Source organism: Silurus meridionalis, chromosome 20 (assembly GCF_014805685.1).
Source record: "Silurus meridionalis isolate SWU-2019-XX chromosome 20, ASM1480568v1, whole genome shotgun sequence".
Lineage (NCBI taxonomy): Eukaryota > Metazoa > Chordata > Actinopteri > Siluriformes > Siluridae > Silurus > Silurus meridionalis.
Genome location: NC_060903.1, coordinates 3,571,524 through 3,588,472, shown reverse-complemented (window position 1 = coordinate 3,588,472; position 16,949 = coordinate 3,571,524). Strand labels below are relative to the sequence as shown.

Sequence of the window (16,949 nt, the reverse complement as noted above, 5' to 3'; positions counted from 1 at the left end):
GGCTGCATAGAGATCCAGGAATACTCGGTCGAGATCAAAATCATGTTCCGTGATGAGCCCAGATGGTGGAAGGGAACAGCAGCATGCTGATCAGAATGCCAGCTCTGGGAAGGAAAGCTAAATTCAGGAGGAACCGTAAACAGAGATTATCTCCTAACAGTGTGATGTGGGGGGAAAAAATAGGTCATGTTAAAAAAAAAAAAAAAAAAGACATACCAAAGTCAAAAATATATAACAAGGAAACTCGGATCTGATCAAAGCGTTTGTTTGAACACGTATTATCTCGGTGTTTCTGAAGCAACTTCAGTGGAGTAAAAACTTCACATAAACAGAGCACTGAGGCGTGAACAAGGCGTTAATATTTCATGCAGCTGCCTAATTCAGCAAGTATTTAGAGGTTCTAGATTAATATAATGTGCCCTACATAAGCCATTTTATCTTTCCCAAGCATGAAATTGGAAAAAAAAGAAAAAGGGGGGGACTGATAAACATTGCCACAGAAACGACAAGCTATTTCCGTCAGCGCCGTACAGACATACTGTCCTTTACTCAGACGCTATTCTCTTCCTGCCAGGGAGAAATTGTGAGCAAAAAAGCGGCATTTTGCTTCCAAGGGTTTCGTTTGCTACGTGAACAGACTCCCAAACAATGGAGGAGATGAAACTGTGTACCTGGGAAGCTGTGAATAAACTGATGATGATCTTGAAGGTGTTCTGAATGAGAATCCAACTTTTTAACAGTGTAAATAGCTCAAAATGCAGGAAATAGAATTAGAACCACCCGCAATTTAACTTATTTTGAATTCGCTTCAATGCATTTCATGGTCTTCCTGAACCGAATCCCAACCTTGACTACCCAACACCATTATATATAAATGACCCTGTATGCTATACTGTATCTCTGACAGTAATAAAAAAAACATGATATAATTACAATTAGGGCTACAACAAATCGATAAAATCGATAATAATCGCTAAAAAAAACGTTGTCATCTAATGCCGATATTGCGAAATAAAGAGTACATCAACTGGAAGCAGGAAAAGAAAACAGTGTCACGGATGACAGCGAAACATCAGAAGCAAAACCTGTATAATCCTCATCATGTAAAATAGTATAGTTTAATAAAGTGCTATTGTGTAAACTGTTTGTTTGTTTGCTAACAATCACCTCGCTTGCAACATAGCGATAGATTCAATTACAACGGTGCAAACAAACACTGAATCTAAAATAACAGTAATAGTAAATAATTCCATGTTTAGTTACTGTTGTGTTTTTTTTGGTGAATGCTTATGGATTTGTACAGCAATGCATATTTTTTCTTTTCTTTTTCAACCTGTTAGTTTGCTGCGTTTCTCCGTTCCATTCTCTTTTATAGCATTTGCTGCTACAACAGTCAACTTATCTGTTTTCAAACGTGATTTACTGCAGCTTTACTACATTCAAATGTTTGTTTTCAATGTTTGTCTATTTAATGTATGCATATATAATTGAATTATTATACAAAATTAAATTGACTATATTCTTGATGCTTATATCTTCACAACTAATCAAAATGTCGGTGTATTTCTTTAAAGCGTGGTTGTCAGTTTGCCATCTGCAATTATCATTAAACGATACAAATCTTGATTTACACAATTTACACCTTGCATACTCAAAAGCCCTTTATTTTTATTTATTTATTATTTTTTCACAGAAAGAAACAATGCAGAATGAATGAATTTGTTCAAAGGAGAAATTGTTAAGTACACATTTATACATAAATAGGGTTCTATATAGTTATAATAAGCAAAACAGCTTATTGAATTTTTATATTTTTTTTTATAGATGAATCTGAAAAAAATAACCAATCCAATTAATTAATTATTGAAATAATCGTTAGTAGCAGCACTAATTCCAATAGCTGATTGGATGTAGATTATGGACAGGCAAAGATGCCACCCGTTTGATGCATTATCATTTGGCTTGTTTTTCTATGGTAAATGAAGGTGGTAAACAGGTTGTTCTGTGTTTTGTTGTATTCAATTAATATTAGTTTGTTCATATTTCTAATTTGTTCATTTGTAATATCCGATATGCATCACGTGAAAAGCGTTTGATTTGTTTAGAATATGGTTACACTGTTGTACAAATAATTTAATCATGAGTTCTTTATAATCGTAATGTTTAGGAATAGAACCAGTATATGTGAGCCGAATAGGAATAAATGCGTGATAGTTAAATACGAGAATGTCTTTGTTTAGCAAAAACAAAGGAAAGCCCAAGATAATTATTTTTTTGGTTTACAACAAAGTATTAAAATAATACATAATTGTATATGACAGTTTAAAAGGATTATTTGTCTTAGTTGCTTCAGTTTCTTTCTTTCTTTCTATTAAATCTAACGCTTGGCATCACAACCTTGAGAGCTTTTAGATTTGATCACGTTTTATTGGAAATTCTACCACAGCTGTTTGTTTGTCCATCCAAGATTTCTAATCCTTTTCCCCCAACAAGCAGTTGAAAACCAGCAGATGGTCTGATCTGAGTTTGGAATTGATCCAAGCAGGGTCAGGTTCACATCAAGGCCAAGTGTTTGAAATTGTTTCTTTCATGTTCGTCATATAAAGATGTTACTTATACCTTCATGTTCAAGAAATTAAGACCCAAACCATTGCTAGCTACAGTTTCTTTTTTTCGTCCATCTGTCTGTCCATCCGTCAGTGTGTTGGTTCGTCTAGCAAGAACGAGAGATTGAATTTTGGAAAAATGTATAAGGGCTTATCATTGGAACGAGCAGATGATTAGATTTTGGAATTGCCCAAACAGGGGCAAGGTCAGAACAAGGTCAAATATCTAAAATAGTTCTTCAATAGCTTTCTTTATATTTTAAATATATTTTCAGGAGAGCTCTGACATTAGCAACTATTTTATGTTTTTGTGTTGTTTTATTATAGAAACCATGGTTACTATGGTATTGTATATCGATGCCATGGTTTAAATAAAAATGCTTGATTTCTAAAAATGTATTTATAACATCTTACTTCCAATAACTGCAATTTGATGAGTGCAATTGTTTGATATTCTTCAGTAACAGTCTGAGAGTCTCTGAAGCACAAATGTGTGTAATTATAACAGGTGTTACAATTGTGCAGCAAAAGAATTAGCATTCACAAAGTCGACTTCTGTTTCTTTACTTTAATTACCTGGTACAAAATGGATTTCTTTTCCTTCAAATATTTTCAGCAAGTGAAGACAAATCTACTTTTTTTCTTTTAACAAAAAAAAAAAGGAAGTAGTGATGCACTTGTATATGGGCAGAATGAAGTCACAGTGTGCATTTACAGAAAACAAGTCTGCTTGAATTGGGTTTGCTTTCCCTCGCATCTGAATGTGCGCATAAGAAAGAGACTGAAAGATGACTACAGTTACCAAAACAGATGGCACCCTCACTCCGACATACAGTTGATTAAGGATTTTCCCTCATTTAAAATGAGCTGCCAGACTCATATTGCCTTCTGGGTTGGACGCACACTTTGCCTGCTAATATAGCAAGAGTAAAGCTGCACCAGCAGAACATTATCCTGTTGTCTCTATGCCAGCTGGATCACATCAATCTGTCAGTTTTATGCATAGTGGACAATTGCATGAAACCAGTTGAAATTTGTTGCCAGTCCTTAAAGCAGAAGACCAGGACAAAATAACCAACAGACAAACACATGTCAAGTCACATTGTTTGCCCAAAGATCTTTTGTTTAAATGCAATATTGAAGTTTGTATCTTGGTTTACTTGCAGTAATTATTATGGATTGATATCCAAGTAAATTGTGCACACTTGCACAATCATGTTTAAGGTCTAAGCAGCTGCTTTGTATGCTCGCTCAGTTGCCACTTACTAATCATCTGTCCACAGGCCAACATGGTTTGTTACAGCCCTTTGTAATCCTCTTCAGCATAATCATTCTAAATCTGTCACTTGATGCATCGTGGAATCATCATTTCATGCTGAACAAGTCCAATTTCTGCCAAAAAACAAGTAACTGCGCTGCCAAAAAAAAACAAAAAAAACACCAAGGGGCCTCAGCACTTTGTTCACCTTCAGATTCAGAGATGTGTGTGGAGCTGACAGGAGGTCTATTTTACTGCAATGCATTGATGTATAATGGTGTATTTATATAAATACTGTAAATATGCAGTTAAAATTAACTACAATGTTTCAGGTCCACAGGTTGCATGAACAGTTCTGCATTTAACTGTACACCTCAGTAGTGATGAAACTCTAATGAATGGACATTCGGTGCCACTCAGATGAGGATGAGTTCCCATTTGTGTCTGGTAACTCGCAAAGTTTCATCCTCATGCCATCTCAAGGAGTTTTCCTTTGCTACAGACGCCACTGGCGCAATCATTAAGGGATAAACTGATGGTTACTGTTAATTTACATACAATAACTAATATAGCAAAATATAAATGCAATGTGACATACTGGTAATGGAAAACAATAATCAGTGAAGGAATGGTAGGATGCAGGTACCAATGCACCATTTTTTTCCTTATAGCAACATTATTTATTTAGTAAAATTAAAAAAGAACACAATGTACGTTGAATCCAGTTCTAGCAACTTTTAACATTGTGGAAAATCTACAAAATAAGTTGTTATAGCAGATATAAACAGCTGTTCCCTCACCAGACTCGTTTTATTTCTCTCTACCAGATTGTCATTTTACTTACTTAAAAAAAATGTAAAATCTTCCATCCTGAAGACATTCGAATGAAAAAAACAAGTGCTGATGCTGTGGAACCTGTTCACACTTATATTAAAGCAGCTATAAACATACGTTCTTCCTCAATAGTGTTTTTTCTTTTTTAATAAGCTTATAACCAAAACTATAGTAAATCTTACATTTACTCCATTCTCACTGGAATCTAAAAGTGTTCAATGGACATTCCCTCACAGAAAACCCTTAACGTCTCAACAGTTACACATATTTTTTAATTGGATTATGTTGATTGCTAAATGATGGTGGGAAGCTGTATCTATACAAATGACTGTGTTTGAAGGAATGCATTGATATGAACCTGTGATTTTTAGACTAAACTAACCGGCATCTTGTGACTAATCCGATTGTCTCATTCAACAGGACTGTGGTAAAATATTGAATAACACGTTCAGCCCCATGACTCAGGCGCTGTCTGACCCGCACTGAACCCTAATCAATGCCCTAAAGCTTTCACCCATCAGAGCTCATTGTCTGTTGTTTCCATGACACCATGGCCTAGCCTAAAGGCCAATTCTCTTCTCTTCTCTTCTCTTCTCTTCTCTTCTCTTCTCTCTCTCTCTCTCTCTCTCTCTCTCTCTCTCTCTCTCTCTCTCTCTCTCTCTCTCTCTCTCTCTTTCTCTCTCTCTGCCCCCTTTCCTTCGGTGAATCTGACAGCCTTCAAGTGTCCCATTATGCTCAACGAGTGACTCAGTTGCTCTTATTATCTTGGTGACTGTGCAAAAGCGAGGACATTGATTAAATGCTCCTGTCCAAATGCGCTGTATTGATGAGACAGAATAATGCTAACGGTCAGAGCTTTTACCTTTTTGCCACAGCGGGCTGTTATCGGGGGAACGAGACGCACAAAGCCTGAAGATGCGGATCAGATGAATATGATTTAAGTCCTTGAACCAATGAACGCACACACACACACACACACACACACACACACACACACTAATCAACTGCTAGCGGACAGTTGATAAGCTCTGAAAAGCAACAGCGGCTGTCATCTGGCTTAAAAGACTGTTTTCAAAAATAAAATCGGTCTGAACATCTTCACCTTTGTCTGTTTTTTCAGGAAAATTTATACCTCTTAATAAATGTGTTGGTTTATTCATTAGTTAACAACAACCAAAGGAGCAAACCGGATCTAGTTATTAGCCAAATATAAAATAGACAAATCTACAAATAATATAGCATTCGACCCATATGACCTAGCAAATTCATATAACGTGACTCTGAAGCAAAGTTTAATCAGCAAACACCAAAACAATTGTGCTGTAATGAGCAGTACTCAATACATCAACCCTGTTTCCTCCACTAAACACCAAACTCCATGCTTCATCACACATCTGTCACATGACCCATTATTCCACACTCACACACTCTCAGCAGAACCATGGGGTTACGTTTGGCTTCTCGGCATCTCATTTGACATTGATTATGTTTCCATAAATAAAGGGTAGCGAGGAATGGCGTGAAATGTAGAGGCTTAAAATACTCTGATATGCTTGAGAAATTCACATTTATTGCATTGACACCCTTATCCAGAGGTACTTTCCTTATATATCATTAATACAACTGAACAACTATGGGGTTAAGGGGCCTTTTTCCGGGGCCCACGAGTGGTACCTTGGTGTGGCTGGGATTTTAACTCATGACCTTCAGATCCAAAGCTCTCCATACTTCCCATTGTTATCTAATAACTGCTTCACTACATATACACACCATTCACATCACAACCCACATTAGCAAGCTTTTGCCAGTGAGAATGCCATATTCATGTCTTGACCATGTTTGTTTACTCCGGCGAGTTGCTTTGCTTAGTCCAGTCGCTCTGTTGATCGGCTGAAACGTTGCTTGTTTATGGCTTCAAGTCTGCCTTTGCCCTTTGGATTTGTCTGCTTTGCCATTTGCGTCAATAAATCCTGTGTTGCATCCAAACCACTGTCAATGCCAAAGATAATCTGCCAGGACTTGTCCTTTCACGTTGTAATTAACTACGCATTTTGCACATAGATACAGGGTGCACCTTTTTTTTTTCCTAACATGGTTTAATCGAACAAACTCATTCTCATATGCTTTTAAATGGCGAAGAAATTACACGGGGGCTTGTTATGCTTGTTACCTTCGGATTTGTATGCGTTCTGCTTCACAAACAAAAGCAAAGGCCAGAAGATCATTGTGGAAACGGTGAAGTTTTTCAGCGACCAGACATTTAATTTAACAGTCTCAAGGGTCCTGACTCAGTGGTTAAGCTGTAACGTGTAAGTTTTCAGAAAGTCTTTGGATAGGAATGGAGGACTCTGAGGTTTCTCGGTTACACGACAAGCTGGAGTTTCTGCTTTATTAACTCAGACAGAGTGAGGAAATGGAGAAGGAGAGAGACCCTGGTGAGGGAACAGATGTTTACAGCTGCTGTAACCTAAATGATAACTAATGCTAACTTGTTTTTTGAGACTTTCCACCTCAATAAACGTAACTATAATTGGTTACAAAATTTCCATTCAATATTAAATAGCATTTTGTTGATCTTCTTGATGTAGGAAGAATAAAACACTGCAGCTTTTCGAAAAAAATAAACAACTGTATAATTCGTTTAGTGACGGTATAGTTTCGTATCACCTTGTCCTTGATTCATTTCAAATAACAGCATGCCCTGTCATGTTTTTGGTTACATATGGCATATCTGGCTTGGTCTGTGTGAATATATTTGGGTAGATGCAGATGAATGTGTATTTCTGGTCTAATGCCTGTGTTTTCCTTTTTTTTTTTCCCGCAGTGTGTCAGTGTAAATGCTGTTCTTAAGTGTATTTCTGTTTACCTATATATAAGAGGCAGTAACCGAACAGCAAAAAACACTCAATTATCCTCTCTCTGGCACTCCAGCTCCATCCTGTTGTGCCGTCTAATGTACAGCACCCTGCTAAGTGTTTTGTGCCATCAAGGTTGTACGTATTTACACTCTCATCACTTCTATTTCAGAGTTCTGTAACAACACCAGACAATCAATGCCCACTCTTAATGGAGCCCTGTGCATCAAACATTTATACAAAATAACGTACGATTCATATCAGCGCCATGCAAAACCAAACCAAAGCAGACCAGACCAGTGATCACAGTGATTGCGAGCTTGTGTTCGAGAGCCAAGCCTGCATCCTGCATCCTGCTCCTTGCTGCATCCATAGAGATTACATTTTAAACCCCAAAGACAATCGATATAGCCTGGCTGATTTATTTATTTATTTATTTATTTTTGCTGACACAGGTTGTATTGAAACAGCGATTGAATACTGAGCTTACGTGTCAAGATCACTGTGTGTTTGCGTGGTCCTGGTCAACCGTGATTGCACAGCAGGATGCCAATGAAGGCAGAACAGCATGCAAACAAACAAACAAAAAAAAAAACTGAATATGCTGACAAAAGACTTTCTCTGGCAGGCTGTTATGCGAGTGTGCTTGTGAGGATATATTTGTCCTCTTTGTCTGGACAAAATGTTTTCTTGATGATACATGAAAAAAGAGCCCACAAAAAAGGCATTTTTATTTTGTGAAGGTAGTTATGATCGCTCCTCTGAAGATTGCGCTTTCGCAACGGGAGTCCTTGAAAAAAATGTCACTGGCGATGGAACTTCTTTAGGTTAAAAGCAATTCAGTAGTCAGGGCACTGATGTTTTAATCGCAAAACATCCTCTTCTCAGGAACTTTCCCACAATGCCTTGGATAAAAAAGGGTTAGGGTTAGAGTTGCTCACTGTGCTCCCTGAATGGAAATGTCAATTTTTCTGAATCTTCTCAGCTCAGAAAAAAACATGAACGGATGAATCCATGGACAACTTTGGATTCTCTCAGGGTAAAGGGGAGGTACACCACAAGATTCTTTTCAGGGCTGGCACCGAGGTGGTGGAATAAATTTCCCAAGATGTCTGAACAGCTGAGTGAGTGCATATCTTACATTTATGTTTACATTTATGCCATTTGGCAGATGCCCTTATCCAGAGCAACTTTCAATCTCATTCATACAACTGAGCAGTTGAGGGTTAAGGTTCTTGCTCAAGGGCCCAGCCATGGCAACTTAGTAGTGGTAGGATCTTTTTTTTTGCTAATATTGTGGGGTCTGATGTGTTTTACCACTCACCCTGAAGACTCCTTCCCTTACTGCTAAATAAGCTTGTTCTCACAAATAAACTTTACCTGCTAACAAGCTGAAAAGGACATGGAAAAAAACAAGGTATAAACCTCATGCCAGTCGTCTGCTACTCCAACCTGACCCGAGCTCAACCTCATGAATAGAGTCTGTACTAAATCTTAAACCCAAACTTGTCACCTGAAGCAGTTTTAATAGAGGGTTAAATAACTCTTTATTAGTGTACTTTTGAGGTTTTGGGGTTTAACACCACGCATATATTGATTTTTTGTGCTCTGGAAACTCCTAGAGTGAAAAAAAAAATGCTCCCATTAGAGAGCGGCGCACATAAATACAATACATCACAGGTCTATAAGCCTCTCAGCTTTGATCATTTGCAGTACAGTTTATACTTCAAAATAGGCTAAATGTGACCCAAAGCTAACATAATATACAGTGATTTTTTTACAATTCTCTCAAAACTTGGTTTAAGCTTTGAGTATGACTAATACTGTTACTTTCACAGTCAGTGTCAACACCTCAAAGCGGTCTAATGTATATTGGTTGGCTCATTTATCTGCAGAAAAATGTTTTTACCTGTGGTTCAGGAACAGTGTTTTTAAAGCACTGGGTACAAATCAGGCTGGCTGAGTGGATTCATGGATGGACAGGTGAATGGATGACAGGAAAATGGATAAATAGACAGATGGATGGATAGATGGATGGATGGATGGATGGATGGATGGATGGATGGATGGATGGATGACTGGCTGTGTGAATGGATGGATGGATGGATGGATGGATGGATGGATGGATGGATGGATGGATGGATGGATGGATGACTGGCTGTGTGAATGGATGGATGACAGGAAAGGTGGATAGCTGTATGGATAGATTGATAACTGAATGGTTGGATGGATGGATGGATGGATGGATGGATGGATGGATGGATGGATGGATGGATGGATGGATGGATTTATGGATGGATGGATGGATGGATGGATGGATGGATGGATGGATTTATGGATGGATAACTGGCTGGTTGAATAGATGGATGACTACAGATAAATAGCTGGATGGATAATGGATGGTAAGATTGATAGCTATATGGATATATATATATATTTATATATATTTGTTTAATTCCAGCTTGATGCTGAATAAACATTCAATGCTTTTCCACACATGTTAATAATTAATAGAAATATTTATTAAAAAGGCAGCTGGAATGAAATGGGTCCATCTCAATATATTATGATCTAATCGAAGACCTCATTTCCACATTAGTGTTTCCTGTAGTTCAACTAATTGAGATGAACATTTCCAATCCAAACATCGCAGCCGTTTATTACGATGTGCTGTACACTCTATTTGTGTGTTTTATGCTAAAATGTCCAGTAAATATGATTCCTGCCAAACTCGCAGAAGCTCATTGTCTCTGATGTGGTCCTGCAGCTCGAGTCCTGGCACTGTGAGTTCAGTTTTCACATCCTGATAAAAATGCATGCCTTTTAGTGGTGCTTTCTGTAAATCTGTTGGGGTTAGCAACTTGGCAAAGTTCTTCTGAATTAATCGGGCCTTTTTAAATCATATCTACTGGCCACGTTAGCAAAAATACAGCGGTGATTCGACTCTGGAGAATCGCTGTTTTGCAGCTAAAGTTATTTATTTTTTTATTGCTGGGGTTTTTTTTTTTTTTCCAACTGTTTTTAATCCCATTTACTTAAGTAACAAGTATCAAAATACACACACACTGGACCTGGCAATGTCGATCGATCTACACACACACACACACACACACGCACACACATACCAGATTGAAAGAACAGGTTAAGATTGATTTCATCCTACTGCATTCTCACAAGCAGCCCAAAAGGATTTGAATCTCCACTCCGGTCATGTGCTTTGCTAAACGGATCGATCGTCGCCTGCTTTATTCCTGGCACGTCCAACGGCTGTGACATGGCAGCTCTGTGCTTCCAGTGAAGCCGAACTCTTAGTCACCAGAGCAGCACTGAACCCACGAGACGCACAGCGCCTTTCCTCAGCGACCTGTGGATTCCATTTTGGCACGGTCGATACCCTTCGCCAGGAAAATCCATCCTGTCTTATACTTAACGGCATGCTTACTGCACAAGATCTCGAATCCGTGACTGACAGGTCATCAAGCTGACATTCGATATGTGGCCTGTGAAAAATGAGCTCGCTCAATTTGTCCAATATCTGCCTTGTGTTTTGGAACTGAGGCGGCTTGATTTGGAATCAGAGATGCACAACACATTTCATATTTCACAGTCAAAAGCACAAAGAGGATTATGGACACAAGTGATGCTCTCACTTATGTTCCTCCTAAACAGTCTAGCGTTGTTTTCATTCGGACTGGTCAGACGGTGGGGATTGATTTATTTATTTTTTATGACAATGGCTCAGAGAGGAGTTCTGGCTGAAAGACAAACCACAAACGTATATAACGCGCTTGGTATTAATACTTTATGGTTCCTATAGTAACGGCTTACAGAGGGACTCGGCTGCCAAACGCTTTGCATGCATAATAGATTTCTGGTGAAGTTTTGTGAAAAGAGATGTTTATTTAAGATTTATGAAATGAGTCTCCATTGTCAGTGCTTCTTCACTGTCAGTGGCAATACTCTATCTTTTATTTTTCCAGCTCAAGAAATTCAATTGGTTGAATGGATAAATAGATGAACAGGATGGATGGGGGGCTGGAGGGGTGGCCTTTTTAATCACAAATCTATTTTAATTCTATTGTGAATACCATTTTTTATTTTTATTCTACTTATGGACGGATGTATGGATAGATGAAATGATTAGATAGATAAATGACTGGAAAATGGATGAATAGATGAACAGATAGATGAACAGATAGATAGATAGATAGATAGATAGATAGATAGATAGATAGATAGATAGATAGATAGATAGATAGATAGATAGATAGATAGATAGATAGATAGATAGATAGATCTGATTGGACAGACACATGGATAGATGGATGGATGGATGGATGGATGGATGGATGGATGGATGGATGGATGGATGGATGGATGGATGAATTTAATTCTATTGTTTTTTCTATCCATTTTGTCTGTTTGTATATGTGACAAATACAATTTAAAATTGGTCCTACAATATTGTTTCTATAGTAACCGCTCATGCACACGGACTAGCATGGCAGATTAAGTACATAATACACAGATGTTTTCAGCATATGCACTGTTTAACAGCTTTGAAACAAACTCTGGTGCGCTTCTGTCTTTCGGCCTAGGTGAAAAACACAGCGGTCACACTCACGTGGGGATGACATAAAGTGGTTCGAGAGAGCCTCAGCAAGCCATTCTTGTTATGGTTCCAATTAAACTGTAGTGTGCTTCGGTTGCAGCATGAAAACGATTTAACCAGACTGCAGGAAGTGAACCAAACAACCTCTGCGTTCTGTTCGGTTACAAGTGAGATTTTTAAAAGTGAGCTGCAAGACGCAAAATCAGCCAAAGCACAAAGCTGTAGTGCTGAGGAAATGTTCAGATGATTTGGACCAATAAATAGTTGATGTGATTTAGATAGTAATTTTACATAATTAAATCATAATATTTTAAACACAGATCTTTGTTCTCCATGCTCAAATGAATGCTATGTGCACTTGGTAAAAAACACTGTTTTCTTTTTTCCATTAAAGTACAATATAAGGACTAAAGTATTGGGACACAGTTTCCAAACTTTTACCACAAACTCTGAGGCACATCATTTTATTTAATGTCTTTAAATGGCTTCATGTGAACTAGGAGATCCAAACATGTGCAGGACTTCCCAAATCACTAACCTGATTTTACTTACACCCTTGTCACTGAATGAGCACAAATGTCCACAAGCACCTTCCAAAATCCAGTGGAACATCTTCTCAGAGGAGTGGAGGTTCTTATACCAGCAAATTGGGACTAACCGAGGAATGGGATGTTCAATAAACACATACCAATCATATGGTCAGGTGTCCACAAGCTTTTGTCCATATATTGTACTTCTGATCAATGAATGAATGAATTTCTGTTTCAGCACTAGATTTTGATAGATAGATAGATAGATAGATAGATAGATAGATAGATAGATAGATAGATAGATAGATAGATAGATAGATAGATAGATAGATGGATGGATGGATGGATGGATGGATGGATGGATGGATGACTGACTAGGTGACAATGGACAGCGAGACTAAAAAATGGATGATTGGACAGACACAGGGATGGATGAATGGATGGATGGATGGAAGGACGGACGGATGAATGGATAAATGATTGGAATCTATGAAAGGAATCTATTCCTTTGTTCATCTATTTATCCATTTTCCAGTCATTTATCTACCTGTCCAGCCATTTCTCTATCCAGCCAATATTGTGAACATTGTGAAGAAGGAGTGTGAAGGTCGGGTGTCTGTATACTTTTGGCCTGTGTACAGTATAGTGGTGTATTCGTTCCTGGTGCTGCTTCACAGACTGTATTGATAGGATGGTGTATTATGTTTTAGCTTCTCTGCTGTCGACATGTAATCAGTTTTATCTTCTCACTTCCTCTTCCAGTCTGATGAGACGAACGGCAAAGCGTTTCACCTCTTCACTTCCTGTCACCAGTCATCCATCTACATGAGCGGCTCAACAAATCACTGATAACCCGAACCTTTTTGCCCCCAGTACTATTTCAGTGCATTCTCACTTGTCCATTCCTCCCTTACTCTGTCTTTCCCTCATTCTTTTTTGTTCTTTCACTCTGCTTATTTCCTCGCTTTATCTCTGAGAGTGAAGTCATTTGCTTGCTCTTCCACTGTCTCTCCTTTTCCTCCGTTCTTTTCCCACTTTCAAGACATTCTTCTCTCTTCTTCAAGTCCTTGGCTTCTTTTCTTCCTCCCACTTCATTCAATACTCCAGCATCTACTCTTTTCCCCCCACTTTTCCTTCACTCTGTCTTTTCTTCCTATATTTGTTTTTTTTTTTCTTCTGCCCCTGCCTCATCCCACTCTCTTTCCTTGTCATTATATTCACTCCTTATGTTTTTCTATTCCTCGTTGCACTACTTTATCATCCCATTATTCTTGTGTTTACATAAATATCCTCTTTCACATTTCACATTCTCTTGCTCTCTTCCCTCCTGTTTTGTTTCCTGTACTCTCCTCTCTTTTTTACTCTATTTTCATCCGATTCATCACTTTTCATCTATTTCTGCTTCATTACTTACTCATTCATCTCCTCTCTTGTCTTCTCCTCTTTTCACTTTCTTCTCGTAATTCTTTATATTTTCTTAACTTCTCAGTCAGTCTTTCCATTTATCATTTGTTCCTCTCATCCAATTTCAGTTTCTCATCTTTTTCCTTTTCTTTCATATCGTCATCCTTCTCTTTACTCTTCTATATTCTTCCATTATCTCTTCTATCATTTATTACACGTTTTTATGCACTCTTTTGTCTTCATGTTCTTTCCTCTTCTTTCACTTCTTTCCTTTTTATCTCTCCTCCATTCTTTTTGTTTTCACATTATTTTACATTATTATTCTCCCATTTTTTTCCTTTCCCTGTTTTTTTTTTTACTTTTCCTTTCACTCATCCTTCCTTCATTTGACCTCTTCTCATTTTCACATCGCTCTCTTCTATTCATTCCTATTTTCTTTCTTCTTTCTTTCATATTTTAATCTTTCTCCACCTTCACGCTGTTTTATTCCTTCCTCTCATATTTTCTGCCTTTCAAGACACTCTCTTCCAACCTCTTTTTTCTATTTCCTCAGTCTTTCTTCATCCACATCTATTTTATTCTTCCATTTGGTCCTCCACCAGTTTTCCCACTGCATCTTGTTGCTCTCTCTCTCTCTCTCTTTCCATCTCTCTTTCTTTTTTTACTTCCTCTGGCAGAACTCCATACTGCTGTGTACTGGTTGTGGATGTTCTCTTCGGGCAGATGTACTGTACTCTGTTTGCCAACATCTGCATTTCGAATGCCTGCACCTACAGCCATACATTTATTTATGGGTAAATAAATAATAATAAATAAATGGAGGGGGACAAACTCATTATACATTCACTACACAAAAAGATGAGTGGATTAAACCCTGATCAGCTCACACTTTCAGTCTCAATCCTGCTTCTTCCAACAGGATGTGATGCAAACGTGAGGAGCAATGAATGCCGATGCCCGTGCATGAAAAATAATAATCACACATGAGCAGATGAGTGAAAGAAAACCGACCTGGTTGTCAGGCGGGTCGTGCTGAGTGCTGGTTGTGTCGCTTTGTCGCGGAATCCGTTCTTTACAGGGTATCGGAGGATTTAGGCTGGACGTCTGGGCATCTCAGAGCTGGAAAATCAAGCCGATTGTTATCTGGAGCCTAAAGGCCAGAGGTCTGTCGCCTTCTGATGATCAGCCGCTCGGATCAGCCATAAAAGCGCGCTCCGGTCGGTGCGCGTCCACGTCTCAGAAACCCAGAACGAACATTAGTCACTTTGTCGCTGTTCGGATCAAATCCGTGTCCACTCTCACACTCACTCACACACTCTTACACACACACACACGCGCGCACACACACACACACACACACACACTCCGCTCACTCTCACTCTATCACACTCTTGTCCCCTCTGCTCGCGAGACATCCGGCGTCCTCCTCGGCGGTGACCGCGGATTTCACACCTCGTTTGCCTTTCTCGCGCTCTCACCCTCCCTTCCGTTTCCCCCTCTCTCCTTTGTCAAACAGCCCCCGCCCCTTTTACCCCCCTCCACCCTCCACCTCCCTCATCCTCTCCCCCCGCACCCCACAGCCGCCTGCTCACGCGCGCGTAAAAAAGGAACGTAAAAAAAGGCTCGTGCCAAAACTGGCGGCGCGTGTCGGCAGCGCGTTTTTAAACTTACACCGAATCGGTGTGTGTGTGTGTGTGTGTGTGTGTGTGTGTGTGTGTGTGTGTGTGTGTGTGTGTGTGTGTGTGTATGCACGCGCAATTCATTTATTTAAACATGGATAAAAGGGATATTAATATAAGCAGGTATAACATCGACACGCACACACCTGAATTAATATACATCATTAATAACACACACACACACATACACGAATACACATCAATCAATCAATCAATCAATCTATCTATCTATCTATCTATCTATCTATCTATCTATCTATCTATCTATCTATCTATCTATCTATCTATCTATCTATATAAGGGGAGTGGTAGCTCAGGTGCTGGGTTACTGATCGGAAGGCCGGGGGTTCAAGCTTAGCCACTCTTGGCCCTTGAGCAAGGCCCTTAACCCTCTGTGCTCTATCTATCTATCTATCTATCTATCTATCTATCTATCTATCTATCTATCTATCTATCTATCTGTCCGTCCGTCCGTCCGTCCGTCCGTCTTTCTGCTTACATGACTACCTGTGAATTCTGACCCCTGTATCCTGCTCTAGGTTTTATGTAGTACAAGGAAAAATATAAAAGGAAAAAAAAAACTCTATTTACCTGTAAGTTGTATCCAGTTAATTAAAAGTATAAACAAACAAACAAACAAACAAACAAACAAATAAATAAATAAATAAATAAGTGTAAAAGTTGAAGAAATAATTGGGTTAAATCCGACCTCTAACAGCTTGCAGTGATTAATTCCTTAAAATAGCTCACTTACACAGAGTGCAGAAATGAGCGCCGGGGAAGTTCAGCACTACGGACAGCGACACGGGACCGCGCCTGAAAGTGAACGCGACCGAACGTGAAAACGAGCGTGAAGGGCAGGAGAGCTGCGGAGTGTTCAATAAGTAGCTTACAACAGCCACTTAAAGTGTACAAGCACCGACCTCTGCAAATTACTTCAACTCCATAAGCGACAGCCGTGAATGCTAACCACGCAGAATGAATCTCCAGAGTTCACACAAACACAGACAGTGTTTAAACATGCATGTCTGGTCAAATGAAAATGTCTGGACACTGTGTTTATACACAGTGCAGCAAATAGAACAGATAGAACCCCTTCTCTTCCAAGAATAAATGTATGATTTTAAATGTGTGTTTGTTACATGGTAGTAAAGAGTAATCTTAATGTGAA

The 16,949-nt window shown here is 38.8% G+C and overlaps 1 protein-coding gene across 5 annotated transcripts in view; it reads right to left on the bottom strand.

Annotated features, from left to right (window-relative positions):
- lrrc24 (leucine rich repeat containing 24) overlaps positions 1-16,636 on the bottom strand; it is a 30,257-nt gene extending 13,621 nt beyond the window's left edge. The window contains exons 1-2 of one of the 5 annotated variants that reach the window (XM_046875875.1): positions 16,533-16,625; positions 16,286-16,369 (exon numbers count right to left, since the gene is read on the bottom strand). The gene's annotated coding sequence lies outside the window, so the exon portion shown is untranslated. Of the gene's footprint in view, positions 1-8,043; positions 8,074-15,110; positions 15,601-16,285; positions 16,467-16,532 lie in introns of those variants that run through there. The other 4 variants (XM_046875878.1, XM_046875877.1, XM_046875879.1 and 1 more) reach the window with 4 other exon arrangements.
- Between the last annotated feature and the right edge of the window lie 313 nt (positions 16,637-16,949).